Genomic DNA, 14673 nt, shown 5'->3' with positions numbered 1-14673 from the left:
GGGCTGAGTGTCTGCTGAGCTGCTAGTGTCTGCAGATGGAGGAGCCCTTCCGGTACCGGCTCTGTAACTAGTACTCACTATCAAAGTATCGTAGCAGGCAGGCCGGCCAGACAGCAGCTTAACGTCACTCACTGCGTCACGCGCCTGCTCCTCACACTTTATTAATGAAGCAGGCGGAGCAGGCGCGTGACGAAGTGAGTGACGTTACGCTGCCGCCTGGCCTGTCATTGAATTTGTGGGCAGTGGCCAGCGGGGCTCAAGAGGCATCTGCCTTGAGCCCCCCAGGAGAAACAGCGCCAGGGGCAGCTGCCCCGCGTTAAAGACAGCCCTGCCCCTATAACAGTTTGTCATCCACAGATCCCCCATAACAGTGTCATCCACAGATCCCCCATAACAGTGTGTCATCCACAGATCCCCCATAACAGTGTCACCCACAGATCCCCCATAATATTTTGTCATCCACAGATCTCCCATAACAGTGTGTCATCCACAGATCACCCCATTACAGTACCATTCACAGATCCGCTATAACACTGTGTCATTCACAGATCCCCATAACAGTGTGTCATCCACAGATCCCCTATAATAGTGCTTCATTCACAGATCCTCCATAACAGTCTGTCATCCACAGATCCCCCATAACAGTGTGCCATCCACAGATCCCCATAACAGTGTATCATCCACAGGTCCCCCATAACAGTGTGTCTTCCACAGATCCCCATAACAGTGTGCCATCCACAGATCCCCCATAACAGTGTCATCCACAGATCCCCATAACAGTTTTTCATCCACAGATCCCCCATAACAGTGCGTCTTTCACAGATCCCCCATAACAATGTGTCTTTCACAGATCCCCCATAACGATGTGTCATCCAGAGATCCCCCATAACAGTGTGTCATCCACAGATCCCCCATAACAGTGTGTCATCCACAGATCCCCCATAACAGTGTGTCATCCACAGATCCCCTATAACAGTTTTTCATCCACAGATCCCCCATAACAGTGTGTCATTCACAGATCCCCCATAATAGTGTCATCCACAGATCCCCCATTATAGTGTGTCTGTGAATGGGCACAATGAGGGCATAACTACTCTAAAGAGGACACAGAGAGGGCATAACTACTTTGATTAGTGCACATCAGGGCATATCTACTGTGAAGGCGGCACAATGAAGGGATAGCTACTATGAGGGGGACAAAGGTATGTGCCGAGTGGCTGCTCCTTTCATTTCTGGGAGGCTGCAGGGGGTACGGGGTCTCCGTTCTTGTGATCGGTGGTAGGACCCCCTCTGATCTAATAGTTATCCCCAATCCTGTGGATAGGGAATAACTTAAAGGAGTTTTCGAAGATTTTCATACTGATGACCTATCCTCAGGATATATATGTATATATATTTGTGCCCCCTGCAGCTATAATGACCACCAGTTGTGCCTACATATATAGTTGTGCCCCCTCCTGGCCACCAGTTGTGCCCAACTTCCCCATCTTTGCTTGTGCTGACATTAATAAAAAATAAAACATGACAGGTGAGTGTTATTCGTCCCTCATAGGCAGCCATGTTAAAAAAAAATAACCATGAAGAATAAATTTTTTACTGGATAGCCCTGTATAGGATAGCACAGGCTGGATTTACAAAATTGTAAACCCAGCAGATGGAAACCAAAGGAACACAAATGCACCAGGAGTTTTCCCAATGCACACGTAAACGTACACAGCAGACGCAGTGTGAAAAGACCCCTAATGGCTTAGTAGTATTCCATGTTTATAGCGCCAAGCTACGAGAAAGTATATTGCTGCTAACTTTGCGGAATCTGAATGTCTTATCTGTTGATCCTTGTAAATAAAGCCTTCACATTTTTGTGAGTACTGGGAAAACAGAGTTTCTGGTTTCTCTTGTCAGGTGTGGATTGCTGGAGATAAGAAAAACACATTCCAGGGCTGACAAAAGTTGTGATCAAAACATTGCCATAGATGACCCCTTTGTCCCAGTATACGAGCTGAGAGTTCAAGGGTGAAAGTTGTATTGTAACAGCTCCTGGGATTAGGGGTCATACACTCAGCTCACCCGGACTTTACATTTTACAGCATAGGCGATTTTCCCCCTGTTTAGCTCGGTTCCCACAGTTGAGTCCTGTTGTATAACGCTGGCAAAGTGAATAGTTTTACGCTGTTATTGTTCTTCATCTGGTCTTGACGAAAAAATTGCTTTATTTCACTCATTTATTAATAAGAAAATATGAGATTGATCTGTTTATTTTCTTCAAAATTTGAGAATCTACATCTTTTGTACTACGTCTTGGTGCTTTGTCCTTTTTTTTTTTTCTTTACTTTGGTGATATTGTACAGTGGTTGTCATTATTCGGGTTATTTTAACCTCTTCCGCAGTGATTGGCATATGTATAATGGTACAAAGAATTCCTTACAGCTCCATACTGCATCTGCTACTACTTGGGTTTCCATATGACACAGTGGGGGAGATTTATCAATCTGGTGTAAAGTAGAACTGGCTTAGTTGCCCATAGAAACCAATCAGACTCCACCTTTCATTTTCCAAAGGAGCTGTCAAAAATGAAAGGTGTAATCTCACTGGTTGCTATGGAAAACTAAACCAGTTCTACTTTACACCAGTTTGATAATTCTCTCCCAGTATCTCTCAACATTGAAATTGCAACACCAAGAAGAACAAGCCGTTAGGTTATGCAAATCGAGAAAGTAACAGGTGTCGCGAAGATCTGCAGATGATCAAATTTTTAGACACCAGGCTTCAATCTGTGGCATAGGCCAGGAGCATAAAAGCAAAATTAAAGGAGTTTTCTAGGATTTTGATACTAATGACCTATCCTCAGAATAGAAAAAAAAATAAACACACGATGCAACAGCACTCTGCAAACAGTTTAATTTTTCCAAAGATGTGATTTTCATAAAAATTTGCTTACGCTCCAAGTCTCAGTGATGTAAAAGATATATATGGCAAATTTCAGAAGATTGGATAATATTTAGGGGTTGCACACCTTGATCACTTTTTACTACTCTCACTCCTGTACCTAGGAGGTTTGTCTAAAAACGACTTCAGTTTCAGGATCCCAGGGGCTCTGCATCAAGCAAGGTGGATGGCAAAGGCAATATATGCACATAAAATTGTCCTCTTCACTAAACAGTTGAATATTCCTCAATGAGAATTGAAAGGAATGAAACAGGTTGCACATTTTGTCAGCCTCATACATGTTCACTTTTTGCACGAGGCAATTGTAAGTCGATCGGCTCCAAAGAATGATTTGGATATGCAACAGCTTCTGAGCACTTACCCAGATGCAGACGTCAAAAAAGTGCTCTCACAGTTGCTAAGAGACACCTTTGGTATCTGTCAGAAACAAACGTAGGATTGGCTTTTTTGGACGAATGTATTAGGCCTCTTTCACACGGGCGTTGCGGGAAAAGGTGCGGGTGCATTGCGGGAACATGCGTGATTTTTCCACGCGAGTGCAAAACATTGTAATGCGTTTTGCACTCGCGTGAGAAAAATCGCGCATGTTTGGTACCCAAACCCGAACTTCTTTACAGAAGTTCGGGCTTGGAATCGGTGTTCTGTAGATTGTATTATTTTCCCTTATAACATGGTTATAAGGGAAAATAATAGCATTCTGAATACAGAATGCATAGTAAAATAGCGCTGGAGGGGTTAAAAAAATAAAAAATAAAAATTAAACTCACCTTAGTCCACTTGATCGTGCAGCCAGCATCTCTTCTGTCTCCTTCTTTGCTGATTGCAGGAAAAGGACCTGTGGTGACGTCACTCCGGTCATCACATGATCCATCACATGATCTTTTACCATGGTGATGGATCATGTGATGGACCATGTGATGACCAGAGTGACATCACCACAGGTCCTTTTCCTGCAATCAGCAAAGAAGGAGACAGAAGAGAAACCGGGCTGCGCGATCAAGTGGACTAAGGTGAGTTTAATTATTATTTTTTTTAACCCCTCCAGCCCTATTGTACTATGCATTCTGTATTCAGCATGCTATTATTTTCCCTTATAACCATGTTATAAGGGAAAATAATAATGATCGGGTCTCCATCCCGATCGTCTCCTAGCAACCGTGCGTGAAAATCGCACCGAATCCGCACTTGCTTGCGGATGCTTGCGATTTTCATGCAAACCCCATTCATTTCTATGGGGCCTGTGTTACATGAAAAACGCACAAAGAGGAGCATGCTGCGATTTTCACGCAACGTACAAGTGATGCGTGAAAATCACTGCTCGTGTGCACAGCCCCATAGAAATGAATGGGTCATGATTCAGTGCGGGTGCCATGCGTTCAACTCACGCATGGCATCCGCGCAGAATACTCGCCCGTGTGAAAGGGGCCTTACTCAGGCTGTTAAGGAAAATATGACAAAAAAATTTGAAACCAAACCTGCAAATAAAAAGGAAATTAAACGTTTAGAGGGTAAAAACCTAGTTTTTGAAGGAAAAGACCTGAGCCATTTCATTACTAATAAAACAAAGACGTTCTTTGAATTGTTTGGGATCCACAACGTGACAGAATACTGCAGTGATTCTCTAAGAAGCCATGTGAACGCTCTTAAGGTGGTCAATGATAAAATAAAACAAGTATTGAGAAAGCTGCTGGGGCGGGGTACATTGATATCTACCCTTCCGCAGCCGTTAGCTGACATTTCTGGTTTAAAAACAGGGGGGAAATTAGTCTCTAAAATATACCAATGTCTGTTACAACAAAAGACTAAGAAGATAGCAGTAAACAGCTTAATGTATAAATGGCAAGATGCTATAAACCCCCAGCGAGAAGAGTTCTGGGATTTGGCTATACAGGGGGAAAAATAGGATTTCAAAGAACTTTTCCGATAGAATTACCCAATTCAACATACTATATCGCCTTTATTACTCCCCCAAGTTTTTAATGAAGTGTTACAAACCCAAATTCTTTAGATGTTTAAAGTGTGGGGAGATAGGGGTGGATGATATTCCCATACTTTGGACATGTCTAAAGATCCAAGAGTTCTGGAGAAAAGTCAGAGATAGAATAGAGCAATACCATCAGATTAAAGTCCCTAGCCAATTCGAGATATGTATACTGGGAGTGATGGGGAAAATGGATATCTCTCAACATCGAGAAATAGCTTCCAAATTACTTTTTCAGGCTAGGAAGTGTATTATCCGACATTGGGGAGGTAGTGCTGCACCCACGATCATGGAATGGCAGAATTTGGTTAGAATTTCATTGGTTTGTGAGGAAGCTCATCTGGTAAACAATAAGAAAAAATATTGATTTTCTAGAATATGGCAGAAATGGTTGGTATAGGGACCTGTCCCGAGACGAGGGGAAATACCATGAGTTGGGGCTGGGGGGGTGGAGGCGAGGGAGAGAGGATGACTAGAGTGTGTTTTTTTTTTTTGTGTTTTTTTTAGGAAAGCGGCCAAATGTTTGTAAAAATGGATTTTGTATGTTAAAAAACAATAAATATTAATTTAAAAAAAATATGTGGTCAATGATATCGCAGAAAGAAGAATTGCTCAGATAAAAAAGTTTAACGAATCGGTCAGGGACGAACAACAAAAACAATTCTTGTTGAGGGTAGTCGAGCGTCACAGAAAAGTCGTCACTAAGCTAACAAAAGAAAGGGATTGCATCGTTCAAAGTTGATTAATATAACACATGTTTTGCCTATCATACTACCGATTAATCTTAGTGTCTAGTTTTAATATTATTTTAAGTTTGTGATTTCTAGTTTTCCCAATAAAAGTAATTAACATTGAAAAATCTTATTTTTTGCCTACTTTTTGAAAAAAGTGTGCAACCTCTAAATATTATCCAATCTTCTTGAAATTTGGCATATATATCTTTTACATCACTGATTAAGCTAAGTCTGCAAAAATTTTCAATTTTTTTTTTTTCCATTACAAAATGAAACACCCTAACGTACAATAATGCCATAGTTATGGAAAATATTCTGGTGCTAAAGCTATGCTTATTTTGTAAATTTGAGATTCTTGGCAAATACAGTTTGTACAAAATTATTTGGGCTCGTCTGCCAAACGTATATTGGGCCCGTCTGCCAAAATATATTTGCCAAGAATCTAAAATTTACAAAATAAGCATAGCATTAGCACCAGAATATTTTCTATAACTATGGCATTTTTGTACTTCATTTCTGTTTGAAGAGTGCTGTTGCATTGTGTTTCTAGCCATGGCGGCATGCACCTGCGCATTGGGATGTGCTTACTGACCCCCTTTTTCTATCTTTAGGATAGGTCATCAGTATCTGGCACCTAGGACCCCCACCGATCAGATGCTTGAGAAGGCACCGGCCCTCCTGTGACTGCTGCAGCTTTCTGCAAGCTTACCAAGCACAGTGCCATACATTGTATAGCAGCTGTGCTTGGGATCATGCTCAGTCTGTTCGAAGTGAAAGGGGCTAAGCACGATACCAAGCACAACTGCTATACAATGTATGGCGCTCTGCTTGGCATGCACAGAAAAGGCTGTTGCGCTCATAGGAGCGCTGGTGCCTTCTCAAACAGCTGATTGGCGGGTGTCCTGGTTGTGGGACCCCCACAGATCAGATACTGATGACCTATCCTGAGGATAGGTCATCAGTATCAAAATCCTGGAAAACCCCTTTAAAAGCAAAGTGTTTAGCCACATGAAACCTCAAAAATTGGATCAAGTTGTGTAAGATGATTGTGCTATACCTCCTGTTTGTCAATGTGCCAGTTATAACCACTTGTCACAAACTGAGAGACCTTGGTTTATCACTTCGACAGCTAGGCCAAGATGTCAGCACTGTTCGGTGCTGCATGTTCTGGTAGTTGGTAGAACAGTGATGAACTGCATAAACAGACAATCCGATTAGATCCATCCATTTTGTGCTGCAAGTGAAATTAGTGGTCACTTCCCAAGCCTGGGCGGCAAACAGTGTATACACAAACCATAAGAAGGCATTTGCATGAACCAGGTATAGCTACAGGTATTCCACTGACCTCAAGCTAATGCTCTCAAAGGCTAATCACATTTTCTCTAGGATGCAGTGATAGCCAGAGATTGGTCTGGAGACCATGTGGGCAATGCCATAAGGAGGCCTTCGCAAAGGAATGCTACATTGGTCCCACTTCTCGGATAATGGTGTGGCATAATGCACAGTAGCCAGACCCCCTCTAGTCTTCATTTTAGGTACACTAACAGTTCAGCATTACATTGATTTAGTCGTGTAAACAGTGGTACAATACCAAACACAACTGCTATACAATGTACGGCGCTCTGCTTGGCATGAATGGAAAAGGCTGTGGCGCTTATATGAGCCGTTTCTATAAGGTGTTCCAGGAGCCTTTTTTGAACAGGACCATGCCAGGCCGCATGTTGCTTGTGATACTGTGAGCATCCCCTAAACTTGCTACAAGAGCCTGCAGCGTCTCAAGACTTGTCTCCCATTGAGCACATCTGGGACATCATTGGTTCCCAATTGCAAAGGGCACTGCCAGCAGCAGATCTTGATGATTTGCATGCTCAAGTGCATTCAGCGTGACAGAACATTCCTCAGACAACAATTAATAACCTCATTGATAGCATGGCAAGGCGTGTAAGTACATACATTTGTGCATGTGGTGCTAATACACAATACTGAATAAATCGAGATGTTTTGAATATTTTGTTTCCATTTTTTATCCATTGCATAACATTATCATGTCTATCGAATCTGTGAATTCCATAATTCTACAACTTTTCTTTCTTGGTGTTGCAATTTCAATGTTGAGGACTGTCTCATCCAATGGAATATGCCACACTTTTTTGTAGTCATATAGAGGTACATATTTTTCCACTTTATAGCAATTTAGGTTTTTGCCTCCATCTGGAGCAACTGGAGTTTGTTGGAATAGAACAGTGGTCCCCAACCAGTGGCTTGGGAGGCACATGTGGCTGACGACCCCCGGCTGTGTGGCTCGCCATGGGAGTCCTGAATTCTGACCACATGCACTGGCAATTGACATTGTTGCAGACCTACCTTAGATTTACCAACACACTGCAAATTTGGGTGGTATAATACTTGTGTTAAATTTCACACTGATGTATTTACCAGCAAATATTTGCAATTTCATGTTTTCTGTTACTCCACATTCAAGATTTTCTCCATTTATTTAAATTGCTTGTTGCGCCCAACCATCACTGAAAGTTGAATGTGGCTCACAAAATAAAATGCTACTTAGCTTTTCAGACAATAACTAATAAATTAATTGTATCAATAATGGTGCATGTTTAAACCTAATACTTTTGTGAAGAAACGCTATTCCAGATTTTCTACAACACCCTCGACCCCTCCAACCCCCCATTCTGGATTGGAAATTGTAGTGGAAAAATCTGCAGTGGCTTTTACTGCATTTCAGCATCAAAAACTGCAACAAAAACACAGGTATTATATGTGGTTTTGCTGTGGAAAAGCCAGTGGACTTCAATCTCTCAATGGCAAAGGCTAAAATCTGCTGAGGAGGACCACAGCATATATTCACATGCTCTAGATTTCAAATAAAATCTCATCCACTTTGCTGGTACTATTCAGCACTGCCGTTTTACCACTAGGAAATCTGCGACGGCAAATTCACAGCTATTCAGTCACATGTGAACCCAGCCTAAAAGTGGTCTACACTTAAATGCAGCCGCTTTTGTACTCCAAAATGGAAGGTAGAACAGATATCAAAATGTCACAAAATTTTGCATAAGATGTGACATCACCTTTTGACACCAAAAGACGCAGGTTTCATAAATGTTCCCCTAAATGTTTATTGATGTATTCTTTTTTACTCATTCTTGTTTTAAAATTTAAAAAAGTACAATTTAAATTTACAGTTATTTTGTTTCCAAAAAATATACTCTGTGTATGGACCCTAGTATGCAATGACTTCAAGTTCATATTATGATTATGGATCTGTAGGCGTTCAATGTTTAGCTGTGGGGTGCTATATTCTCCCCTGGAAACCATAATAATCACGGATGTCACTAGGGTGTCACGATCTATCAGTGACCCTGCTGTGCCTGGGGTCAGAAGGTTGCAGCGGGTGGCTACTCGCTTAGTTTCAAGGGATCGCTCTATGACCTGGTTGTGGGAATGGATTCCGATCCAGGTTTTCCTGCTTAGATTTGCGATCCTTTTTGTCCCATTTAGGAATCTGCAGCTTTTCCTTTCAGCTGTTCTCTGTCAGCCACTCCCAGCTACTATATATTCTCCCCTTCTACTTCCATTGTTGCCAGATATAGACCTTCCTTCCAGATCTTCTATTCTGACCTCTGGTGGAGTTGGAGTTGCTGTGGAGCTGTTACAACAGTTGGAACTGGTGCTGTCGGATTTCCGGTTCTCTCCTGTTTGTTGTCTCCCTTCAGTGATTGTATGTGGTGTTCGTGTTGTTTGTCCTTTCCCTGTTGTTACCCTAGGTGTCAGTGGTGAGGACTAGTGCTCCCACCACCCTATTCACTACCTAGGGTTTCTTTCAGGGTAAGCTAGTGTCACGGATGAGAGTGGGGGAAACCCTCATCCGTGCGATGTTATGGAATAGGATAGCTGCTAGGCCAGGACCACAGGATCAGGGAGCAGGTGACCTCCTATCGCGTCCCTAATACTGACCCTGACTCCTAACTGTATGAGCCAACCCAAATGATAGGAGGGCTCATACTCTGGAACCTAGGGTCCCTACTATCCCTCAGGAAAACCCTGTGCTAGGAGCAGGGTAAGACGACCTGTTCCTCCAAGACACGGACGAACAGGAGTCTCACTGGCCAAGCTGCAAGGAAGGGGGAACATATACAGACATATGGATATGGCAGGTGAACTACACCAGTTCAACACCTACCTGCCACAGCCTCGCTGACTGGAACCCATGCACCAGTACTGCTGTCCACACAAACACTAAGGACACAGCACACACCACAAATCACACAGGTAACCAGGACATCCATAGCTGCAATAAACAGAAAGGATAACAACATCAACTTAACATCATGCATAACTTTTATGACCACAAGGGTGGCCCTCACTGGATAGATGGCATCAGGATACCAGGAGGATGACTCCAGCAAAACATGCCTGGAGTACCCCTCAGCTACAGGCTTAACCCTTCCAACACCAAAGAAGGTAAGTGTCACTTAAAGAGGAAATGCACACATAACTTAAATCCTGTGCACACCAAACATACAAAGTGCACACCTACAAAGAGAGGTCGCCAGGTGCAACCGCATGCACTTGACAGCAAGCTGCCTAACAACCAGCTCAGGCTGCTATACTGCCAAATAACATCATGTTGCCAGCGGCAACCACACGTGAAGCATAATACTAACAGGCCTCACCTGTGATTGACAACAAGACCAGACTGCGGGCCACTGCATGCGGCTCAAGGAGTCACGACCATGACCATGGTCGTGACAGCTAGGGACGAGGCACGTGACTGGTGTACGGGTTAGCAGCCCGTCTAGGGACGTCAGGGCAGCCAGGTGCCAGTGCTAGGTGAGTTAGGGGTCATCACTCCTCCCTCTCCCTAGAGAAAGGGTACCCACCTTCCCTCCTCTCTGCTCCTCACATCTGTTACCTGCCATATCAGACGTGATAATGGAATAGAGTTACTGCAGAACACTATAGAATACATTTACTATGCTTCTATTAGGCACCCTAGGTGCTTAGCTCGTTCCTGATAGATATATTTATATATAAAATTGGATGTCTACACCTGATAACTCTGCAGTGCATACCTACAAAGCTGACTTGATCAACACCACAGTGTACACAAGATAATCAAATAAAGTCTGCAATGTAGACTATACTTTAGGTAACTATAGTTGATGGCACAAGAGAGTTCACCTGGGGTAACTGTACATGACTCACTACACCAGGTCACAATGTCTGATTAGGTCACACTGAACATGTAATGACAGTTTGTCCCTAGGTTTACTACATTTACTTTTCTTTCAAGGCTGGGGCTACATGCCAATTGATAACCTGCTTCTCTTCCTCAGAGAGGACATGACCTGCCCACAATGGTGCACATTGGGACAAGCAGCAGATGTGCAGTCAGCGGCCTCCAGTAAAAAATATCACTTTCCATGACACCAAGCAGCTGATAAACCTTCTGGTCTGCTTGGCTAATGTAAAATGTCAAGTTCTATCAAGGAACATATAAATGCCACCCTTGCACAGGCCATCAAGAAGAATACTTCCTTTTGTCCTGCTGGACAACAGTGACTATAACCTCCTCCCACTTGACACCAGGGAATAAAGCCTTCCTACCTATATTGATACTGATAATCGCGCCACTCTGACCCACATTTGAAGGTAGCCCCAACCTTGGACTAGGGCCAAACAGCAAGTTACAATCAGCCATGGTCGAACTTAATGGTTGGCAGGTCACTTGCTTCTTTTCTTTTTGCAGGCAATGAGGTTCATAATTGACATCATCATTTTACTGCCACACTGGGCCGCACAGTCAAGCACCACTGCCACACTGTGCCACACGGTCAAGCACCACTGCCATACTGTGCCACACGGTCAAGCAACACTGCCACACTGTGCCACACGGTCAAGCACCACTGCCACATTGTGCCACACAGCCATACAACACTGCCACACTGTGCCACATGGTCAAGCACCACTGCCACATTGTGCCACACAGTCATACAACACTGCCACACAGTCAAGCATCACTGCCACACTGTGCCAAACAGTCAAGTACCTCCAAACAACACATCTCAAAACTTTTATATTTTCCTGAAAACACCATGAAAACCAAATAATAACGCTAATAAACTGGGGCAGGATAACTGCAAGACAACATACAGGACATGGATACCAATCTTCCCTGGAGCACAGTTAATTCTACCATTAAAAATGAGACGATTATGGTACGGTATGTAATTCTGCCTACAACAGGCTGTCCTGTAAACCTGAGTCACAGTGCATAAAGAGCAGTAAGTGGTGAGGTCTCCAGGAAGCCCATGTCAACTTTGAAGGAGTTTATACACTTCTGTGGCTGAAATGGAGGAGACTGCACACCATTACCTGCGTGCTGCATCAGTCACTGAATTAAAAGGACAAAGCTACTAAAAAAAACTCACTGATAATTATAATGACATATACAATCTACTCATTCTATGATGTGTGACACACTGAGAGGTTTGGTCTGGGAAAACAGGTATTTTCCTCCCACCATGTGCTGCTGGGTTGATTTACAGCCAGGTGAGGTCAAATACCAGACAGGATTTTAAGTGCCGGTCCGGGTTTTGGCAGCACCTGGCTGTCCTTAAATAGGCAGCTGGGCTCAGATTATAGGGTTGGACGATATCAAAAATATTCCCACGATAACGATATTAAGAAATTTATCGCGATAACGATATATATCGCGATAAATGCCCATTTAGAAGGAAAAAAAAACACTTGGGGCCACAAGGAGACATTATACTGTATGGGGGCGGCCACAAGGAGAGGTTACACTGTATGGGGCAGCCACAAGGAGACGTTACACTGTATGGGGGCAGCAACAAGGAGACGTTTCACTGTATGGGGGCAGCCACAAGGAGACACTATACTGTATGGGGGCAGCCACAAGGAGACGTTATACTGTATAGGGCAGCCACAAGCAGACACTATACTGTATGGGGACAACCAGGCAGCCACAAGGAGACGTTATACTGTATGGGGCAGCCCCAAGGAGACATTATACTGTACCGGGCAGCCACAAGCAGACACTATACTGTATGGGGACAACCAGGCAGCCACAAGGAGACGTTATACTGTATGGGGCAGCCCCAAGGAGACATTATACTGTACGGGGCAGCCACAAGCAGACACTAAACTGTATGGGGGCAGCCACAAGGAGACACTATACTGTATGGGGGCCACAAGGAGACGTTATACTGTATGGCAACAGCCACAAGGAGACGTTATACTGTATGGGAACAGCCACAAGGAGACGCTATACTGTATGGGGGTCACAAGGAGACATTATACTGTATGGGGACAGCCACAAGGAGACACTATACTGTATGGGGGCAGCCAGGCAGCCACAAGGAGACGTTATACTGTATGGGGACAGCCAGGCAGCCACAAGAAGACACTATACTGTATGGGGACAGCCAGGCAGCCACAAGAAGACACTATACTATATAGGGACAGCCAGGCAGCCACAAGAAGACACTATACTGTATGGGGACAGCCAGGCAGCCACAAGAAGACACTATACTATATAGGGACAGCCAGGCAGCCACAAGAAGACACTATACTGTATGGGGACAGCCAGGCAGCCACAAGGAGACATGATACTGTATGGGGACAGCCAGGCAGCCACAAGGAGACACTATACTGTATGGGGACAGCCAGGTAGCCACAAGGAGACGTTAATTGTTATACTTTTATATGTCATTTTTCACCATTTCGGGTATCTGTAACTAGTCGATTGACTTCTAGTAACAGCAAAAACATTACAGGGTTAATTCTGTACCAGAACGAGTGGTCTATAGTAATCTTGTGTATCATCTCCTACTAGAAGGTGTATTGCAGGCTGTAAGCAGAAGTGTTGGTGGCGCTCCTGTCCTGTCCTGCGCTGCGCAGCCTCGCCTGTCATCTGATTCCGACGTCAGACGTCAGTGGGCGGAGACTGCATTATGGGAGCCTGCATGGAGGAGCCGGGGTAGCCGTTGCGGGCAGCAATTGGTACGGAATCATGCTGAGGCGGGCGGACGCAGATTTTGAAGCGGTCAGCGCACATGACCGCTTCTATGACGTCACAAAATACCGTGGTAATTAGGAAACAGCGATATCGCCATTTCCTAATACCGCGGTATACCGCCAACACCGGTATATCGCCCAACCTTAGCTCAGAAGCAAGGTCTCTGTGTTGGGATCTGGGAGCCTTGTGTCTGGATGAAGGCCTGCTACCTGTTTGGCGTGAAAACAGGTTGGTGCTCAAGGACTCTTTGAGGCAGAATTGCCGCATGGTGTGAATTACCCAACACTTTTTCAACACAAGGTGACTTTTTGCTTGATTATGACTGCTTGTTTTGTCACTTGCCTAAAGTGTGAATAAAACACTGAACTGTTTGATCCAAAGAACTTGTTGTTGCCTCTATACTGCATCCGCTAATCCTCTCTACCAGAGCGAAACCCCACAGATGTTACGCAATAAAACATTAAAAAGGTCCAAGGGGATAAATACTTTTTATAGATGTATGCATGCAAGGGTGAGTATGTGTAGAATACCTGTATGCAGTGTTAATGATAGGAATGAGCTGCAAAAATGAGACCTGAGACATGCAGAAAATAAAAAGTTGAAAGAAGCTACTGGTATACATTTGATACACATTTCAATCAAGCATAATCTGACCACTAGGTGGCACACTTTCTTTGATATCTGAAGAGCATTGTAGGTCAGGGGTCAGCAACCTTTGGCACTCCAGCTGCTGTGAAACTACAACTCCCAGCATGCAAACTTACTCTGCTGTTCTTGTAACTCCCACAGAAGTTAAAGGAGGATTCTGGGAGTTGTAGTTTCAGAACAGCTGGAGTGCCGGCGGTTGCTGATCCCTGTTGTAGGTTATCAAGGCATATTGGGAAAGCATTCAGTGGGAATACATGTATATTTACGTTGTGCAATAAAAACATTTCAGCGCAACCAAAGGG

This window comes from Bufo bufo, chromosome 5 (genome assembly GCF_905171765.1).
Source record: "Bufo bufo chromosome 5, aBufBuf1.1, whole genome shotgun sequence".
Classification (NCBI taxonomy): domain Eukaryota; kingdom Metazoa; phylum Chordata; class Amphibia; order Anura; family Bufonidae; genus Bufo; species Bufo bufo.
This window is presented reverse-complemented; position numbering follows the sequence as displayed.